Genomic DNA, 7085 nt, shown 5'->3' on the forward strand with positions numbered 1-7085 from the left:
GAGGGGACAAAGTAGGGGTTTGGAGAGGGACTGAGAGAAGAGAAGGGAGGGGAAACTGTGGCCAGGAAGTAGAATTGAATGATTGAGTGAATGAATGAATGAATGAATGAATGAATGAATGAATAAATTAAATAAATAAATAAATAAATAAATAAATAAATAAATAAATAAATAAATAAATAGATTTATTTTTTTTAAAGTTACCTGGGACTTAGAAACAGCTCTTACTTATAGAGGGACGAGGAGTCAAGGATTCTCAGTCACATGTGGCCACAGAGCAGACCCACATTTAAACAAGATACAAGTGCAAGGGACCAAGGATTTGAGGTTAGCTTCTGGTTCTACAATCTCTGACGAATATTTGGCTTGGACCAGTGACTTAGTACATAATAAAGACCTAAGGCAAATGTCTTCCCACATTAAATTAAATTAAATCACATAAAGCCAGAGAATGCAAGTTGTTTTTTTTTTGCAAGGGGACTACAAAATTAGTATTTTTTTGCTGGATAAAAAACAAAATGAAAAGTTAAAAGTCTATTATAGAAAGTGAAATTCCTCTTACTATCATTTTCAATACAAATAATGAACTTCACAAATTGTGATACTTATCTCTCAGTACATTATTATTATGTTCATTTTCCTTTTGAACAAAAATTGGACCTTGATATACATACTGTGAAGGCAACTCTTGTTTTCCTCTATAAAGTTGCATTCATGCTTTGGAATTTACTCACCCTGTGTTATACACCAGTGATAGCTAGGTGTGCTGCTTCACATTTCTTAATATTCCCAACAGTGCCTGAGTTAATGTTAACTGTGTATTTTTCCATAATCATGTCCATATATATGTGCAGATGTATACACATGTACACAACTATTCTTCCCAGTTGGCCAGTGGAGGATCAAAGTGCTGATATTCTTCTCATCTTAATAGATTCCTTCCATGTGTCCTGGAAATAATATACTGATTTGCAGAGTAGGTGACAGTGTTTCTACCTTGACTCTTCTCTCTGTTTCAACACATAGTGTGTATGCTGGATTTCTTTGGATAAATTAGTAAATGCATCTGTGTGAAGCAAACAATTTATTTAAGCAGTTAGCAAGTGTATGAAGCACATAGTTATGTGCTTTTATAAATACTATATTAAATACCTGAGATTCATAGTATCCCATCCAGTTTTATTGAACACAAAATACATGAAATTCTCATACTTCAATGAATTGTATTTAATTACATATGAATTTAAAGCTTCTGAGCAGAAATGACTCAGTCATGTGATAATTGGTAGCTTTTTCCACAATATATATTTGTCTTTGAAATCTTGAAATCAATTGAGTATCATTTTTGTTGGTGCTCTCAGCTTCAACCAAATCAAATATTATGCTTTGTGATGGCTACTCTTGGTTGTCAACTTGACTACATCTGGAATTAATTTAAAACCCTCAAAAGGAGGTCACACTTTTGAGAAATTTATGTTTAACTTCAAGTTGGAAAATCTACTTCCAATCTGAATCTTTGCAGTAGAAAAGCACACATTTCATCCAGATTTTTAATCCAGATCTAATCTGGGCCACATCTCCTGTTGGAATTCTATATAAGGACATAGAAAAAGGAATCTCTCTCTCTCTCTCTCTCTCTCTCTCTCTCTCTCTCTCTCTCTCTCTCTCTCTCTCTCTCTCTCTCTCTCTCTCTCTCCTCTCTCCTCTCTCTCTCTTCCTCTTTGCCCTCACTTCGCTAGCAAGTCCATTTCTTCATTGACATTAAAACTTACTTCTTCAGGATTTCAGGGTACACTGAAGACCAATTGAGACACCCATCAGGGTGGACTGAACAACTCCTGGATTCCTGGGACTTCCCCTTCATAACCAGTCATTGTTGGATTAGCTGGACAATAAGGGATACATTTGTTAAGTTGTCTCTCAGAAAGAAAATTACACTTTCATTTACATAATTTCTCAGAGGAAAAGGAGGTACTACACAGAAAAGTTTAAGATCATATAGAATATAGTACACAAAGAAATTGAGTCTGAATAGACACTATTTTATTACTCTGACATTTGTAGAATCATCATTTCACTTTAAGGTTTTGTAATTGACAGAAATAGCATCATATTGCTAAATGTAGATCTTGGCTTCAGAACCCCGTGAGAGCAACATAATGCTTTCAAGCCTATTAGCTCATTTGGACAAAACAAAGTGAAGATTCAAAAACCTGACAGCCAAGGTCACAGTCAGCAAGAGAGCAAAGCAAAGAAGTGTCTTAAATTCAAGTAAATATTGCAGCAGCAGAGGTCATGAAGTCTCCGAGACTGGAGACAAATAAGTGGCAGAAATGTGGCAGATAAATGGGGAAAGAACTAACATATATTGATTTTTTCCAAGATATACCAGGTACTATGGCAACATCTTCTCGACAGCTCTTATTTCTCTTAATCCTCTCAACAGCCTCCAACAGTCATTTATACTGTTATTTATAGAAAAGGAACTGAGGCTCAGAGGACCTAAGTGGAGTTCCAGAGGGTTACCCACCTGCTAAACGTCAAGGTTAGAGTAACAAAGAAGATGTTCTTCTCACCACCTCCTGCTACAGTTCAGGGCAAAGAACCAAGTCAGAGTCATCACTCCAAAAATAGTAAGGAGTAAGGGAACTTGTCTCTAGAGTAGGTTTCTGAAAGTCATCCCGTGAAAAGAGGAGGTGATAGGTGGTTCCCTAATATGCATTAATTTTAGTCTTATAATTTTTCTAAATAACATTCCAGAGCTCACCCACATACCTGGATTTTATTAAGAATGCAAGTCTCCGGAATCAGTTCAGTCTCGTGAAAGCCAGTGTCATCTGAGCTGTAGTTTTAGCAAACAGCTCACATAGCTTCTTTAGTGTGGTAATGCTTTAGAAATTAAGATTTAAAGTCTCAACGTTAATAGTAGCATCATAAACCTTGACATCTTGTAGAAGCTGGCATTTAAAATTCACAGGGTAGAGATCTAATTTTTTTTTCTGAATAGAACTGAAAACAATTATCGCCAAGGAAATAGCACATCTTTTCCTTCATTGACAAATTAAATAGAAGTAGGAGAAAAAAATATATACATAGTATAAACCAATTTTAAGAATCATCAAATAAAATAAGCCAGGACTTACTAAGCACTAACAAAATTGTAGCTTATCTGACAATAAGTTAAAAGAATAGGAATAAGAACTAGATAGGTGGTTTACCAGGTCAAGATGCTTGCCACCAAACCAGGTGACCTGAGTTCAACATCAGGGACCCAGAGAATAGGAGGAAAAAATGACCCCTGCAAATTGTCTTCTGACCTTCACATGTTTGCCATGTTGTGTCTACAGATACACACATGCAAATATGCATACACAAACATAAGTAAATAAATAATAAAAATATTTGATTTTTATGAGGAATACAGAAGGATTCTTGCCTGCCTGAGAGTGTCGGGTTCCCTGGAATTGGACTTGCAAACAGCTGTGAGCTGTCATGTGGGATCTGGGAGTTGAACCTGGTTCCTCTGGAAGAGCAGCCAGTGCTCTTAACTGCTGTGTCATCTCTCCAGCCCCTATAGGAGGATTCTTAATAGGACAATTGCCTTTAAGTACCTAAGATGGTCTCTACTAATATACAGGAGAAAGAAACATAACTTAGAAGATATCTTTTCTTTACATCCATCCTACATGTCTTTCAAAAATACTATCCTGTAAATTTGTTGGGTTTTAAATTCCCAAAACTAACTATAACCACTGTAATTTTTATCTCGTTTCAAACAATATCATGTTGTTCATAAACTTTCAGGTCCAGCATTCAAGTATAAGGATATTTACAACCCATGAATAAGTTGGGTATTCAGTTAAGTGAATGCCATCAATACTTACTTTATTTCTGTATGTTTTTAGCACTACTTAGGTTGTTTAAATGAATCACATAATTTAATTCTGTCATGGTTCTGTGAGATGTAATGTTACCAACATGAACAGTTTACAAAACATACCAGAGCTTAGGAAAATAGGTAAAGTGTCCCAGTTATAATATGTATAAGTAGTAGGACTAGAACCTGGTCCTAATAATTGCCTTTATTGCCCAAATACTCACCACAGTGCTCTCAGCAATTCTAGGCATAAATATCAAGATATCTAGTATCCAAGCAGCATAAACGTCACCAACAAGAGAACTTAATTCTTTAAAGATAATAAATTTAAAAATTAATTTTTTTAAATGCATGCCACCAAGATGTCCTCCCCAAGAACTTCCTCAGCACAGTATGAAATTAAGGTTGACTTTACTTAGCTCAGCTTTCAGTACCTGTCACTTTTATGATAGGAATCAAAGTTGATCCTGAGAAAGCTGATTCTCAAGTTTGTTTGAAAAGAACAAAAGAAAGAATTCGAAGAGATCTTCATGTGGCTTAATTAACAAGTTCATTACTTATTTGAAAATTGAAAATTTGCGTTTGTTTTTCAACACGGTAGATCGGGCTAAAACCCAACTATGGTCAAGTGTAAGCTCAGTCAAAACACTGCAATAGGCTCCACTTGATATCCCCATATTGCTTGGGAGAGAAGGAGAACACTCATTGTCCAAAGCTCCTCTTTCTTAGTCTGCAGCAGCATTCTCTGATCTACAGGCTGTACACTGAAATCAAAACCCAGGGGAACCTTGCAGTGTACTGAACCCAGGAACACAAACACTTCAAGTATGTAAATTCTTTACACAGAATGTCAGCTGTTCTTTTAGATTTTAAAGGAAGAACGAATATTCTACATGTAAAATAATTGATAATGGTGAATAAGGATCCTACAAAATATTACAAAGCAGGAAAGGACTTCAAAGGTTATTAGACCATTCCCCTTTAATTAGATGCCATTTCTTATGATTTCGGGCTCTACATTTGAAATGTGGCATTGTAAGAGGAGGTGTGTCACAGGAAGCAGAGTTTGAGGTTTTAAAAGCCCACACTTCACCAGTTAACTCTCTCTCTGCCTCATGCCTGCGCATCAGACATAAACTCTCAGCTCCTGTTCTAGCATCAGGCCTGCCTTCCTGCTACCATGCTCCCTGTCACACTGGTTACAGATTCTAAGTCCCTGCAACGGTAAGCCCAAAGTCAAATGCTTTATTTCGTAAGTTACTCTGCCTATGGTGTTTTATCGCAGCAACTGAAAAGCAACTAAGACAAGAACTTTTTTGATTATTTCTTATAAGCTCTCATCTCACTGACTTAGGCTTCTAAATAATCCAACAGGTATAAGAAAGACTTCTCAAAACCAATGAAAGAACAAACATGTCCTTAACCCAGCATCTTCAATGACAGTGGCTTGAGGGAAAAAAAAAATAGAGACTGCGTTCTGTAGATCTTCCAACAAGCCAGTTAAAGGTATATGTTTAAGCTAATGATTCAGAATCTTGGAGATCTTCCCCCCCCTCTAACTCCAGCACTTACAGTGTAAGCTAGCTAGCTGCCTCTCAACCATTGGAAAAGATGTAATGACAATCCCATATCAAGGAGAAAGAAATTAAACATCAAATTTGCTTATTTTTCTTTAAAAAATAAATGGTGTGGCGTTTATTATTATAATAAAAGTTAACTGAAAAATTGTAAATTTCAGCCAACTGTGAGTTTGGCTTGAAATAACAAAAAGTTTTAAGTTTTTATCAATCCTACTCACACACACACGTGTGTGTGTGTGTGTGTGTGTGTGTGTGTGTGTGTGTGTGTGTGTGTGTTTGTGTGTGTGTATGCTATATATATATATACATACATATATATATATATATATACATGCATACATATATATACACATATATACACATACATATATATGCCTTTTGTTTCTTTCTGTTTGGCTGGATTTTTAATTGAATAATTGGATATTTCAGCTGTACATTCTCATAGCCAACTGTGCAGTAATTAAAAAGATCATTTCAAGTGGTATTTACATTTAGCAACATGTACTAAATTCGCCATATGTTTCCTACCTTTGTCAACTTGTTCACATGGCATTTTATCTGCAGGCGACAGCTTTGTTCCTCATGGCTGGAGTCACATACTGTGAAAACAATCACTATGAGGACTAGTGAGAAACTTCGTGGTAAACTCACCTGTGCGGAAGATGACATCTTGCATCAAAATTCAAGTGAATTAACTCCAAGACAACTAAGAAACAAAGAGGCTCCTTTTACAGTCCCCTTTCTTGGGTTCTGAATCCAAGACATAGGAACATTAGTGAAAGCTAGCTGGAAGAATCTTCTGCATGTCTGTGCTATATACATGTAAATTCATACCACCATGAGAATGCCTGTGCTCCATGAATGAACCCTCCACCAAAAGTAGTTATATTTAGTTTGATGGACCAGTAAGATAGAGTTAGAAATTTAGAGCCGGGTGGTGGTGGTGCACACATTTTATCCCAGCACTCGGGAAGCAGAGCCAGGCAGATCTCTGTGAGTTCAAGGCCAGCCTGGGGTACAGAGTGAGTTCTAAGAAGGGTGAAAAGCTGCACAGAGAAACCCTGTCTCAAAGAGAGAGAGAGAGAGAGAGAGAGAGAGAGAGAGAGAGAGAGAGAGAGAGAGAGAGAGAGAGAGAGAAAACAAAATTTAGTTATTTAGTTCTTTTTCTCCTCATCAGGAATATTATTTTTTTTCTTTCATCATCTATAATTATTTGAAGGATAAATAGTAAAATAAAATAAATAAGCCAAGGTCTATTGAATTAGTTGACCATAACTTCTAGTGCTAAGTTTGAAACTAGATTTTCCTAAACGAGTAGAAATTTTATGTGAAAAAAGACTCAAAATTTTTATAAACCTAAAAGCATTATTTATCTCTCTATTGTGTCTTCCAGTAAAAAAAGAGAGAGGCTTATTAATGTAATGAGACTTCACATTTATACTACTCAAGTTTCTTATGCTGATAAAGAAGGACTATTTTACCCTCATGGGTTCCTGTCTTGTCTAGTCAGTGGGAGAATTACTCTTCTATTTGGAAGTCTTTAGTGCATGAAATACAAGATTATCCAAGTATATGTCTTATTTTCATAGTTTGTCCTACAAAAATAATCATAGAATGCTCTTCTTTAA

The 7085-nt window shown here is 35.9% G+C and overlaps 1 long non-coding RNA gene across 1 annotated transcript; it reads right to left on the reverse strand.

Moving 5' to 3' along the window:
• Window positions 1-614: 614 nt before the first annotated feature.
• LOC143269484 (uncharacterized) lies at window positions 615-6104 on the reverse strand. Its single transcript, XR_013045909.1, has 3 exons — window positions 5986-6104; window positions 2776-2889; window positions 615-1066 (listed from the first exon to the last, which is right to left on the reverse strand). It is a non-coding gene; the product is annotated as an uncharacterized LOC143269484 (long non-coding RNA).
• Window positions 6105-7085: the final 981 nt, after the last annotated feature.

Source organism: Peromyscus maniculatus, chromosome 19 (genome assembly GCF_049852395.1).
Source record: "Peromyscus maniculatus bairdii isolate BWxNUB_F1_BW_parent chromosome 19, HU_Pman_BW_mat_3.1, whole genome shotgun sequence".
NCBI classification, from domain to species: Eukaryota; Metazoa; Chordata; class Mammalia; order Rodentia; family Cricetidae; genus Peromyscus; species Peromyscus maniculatus.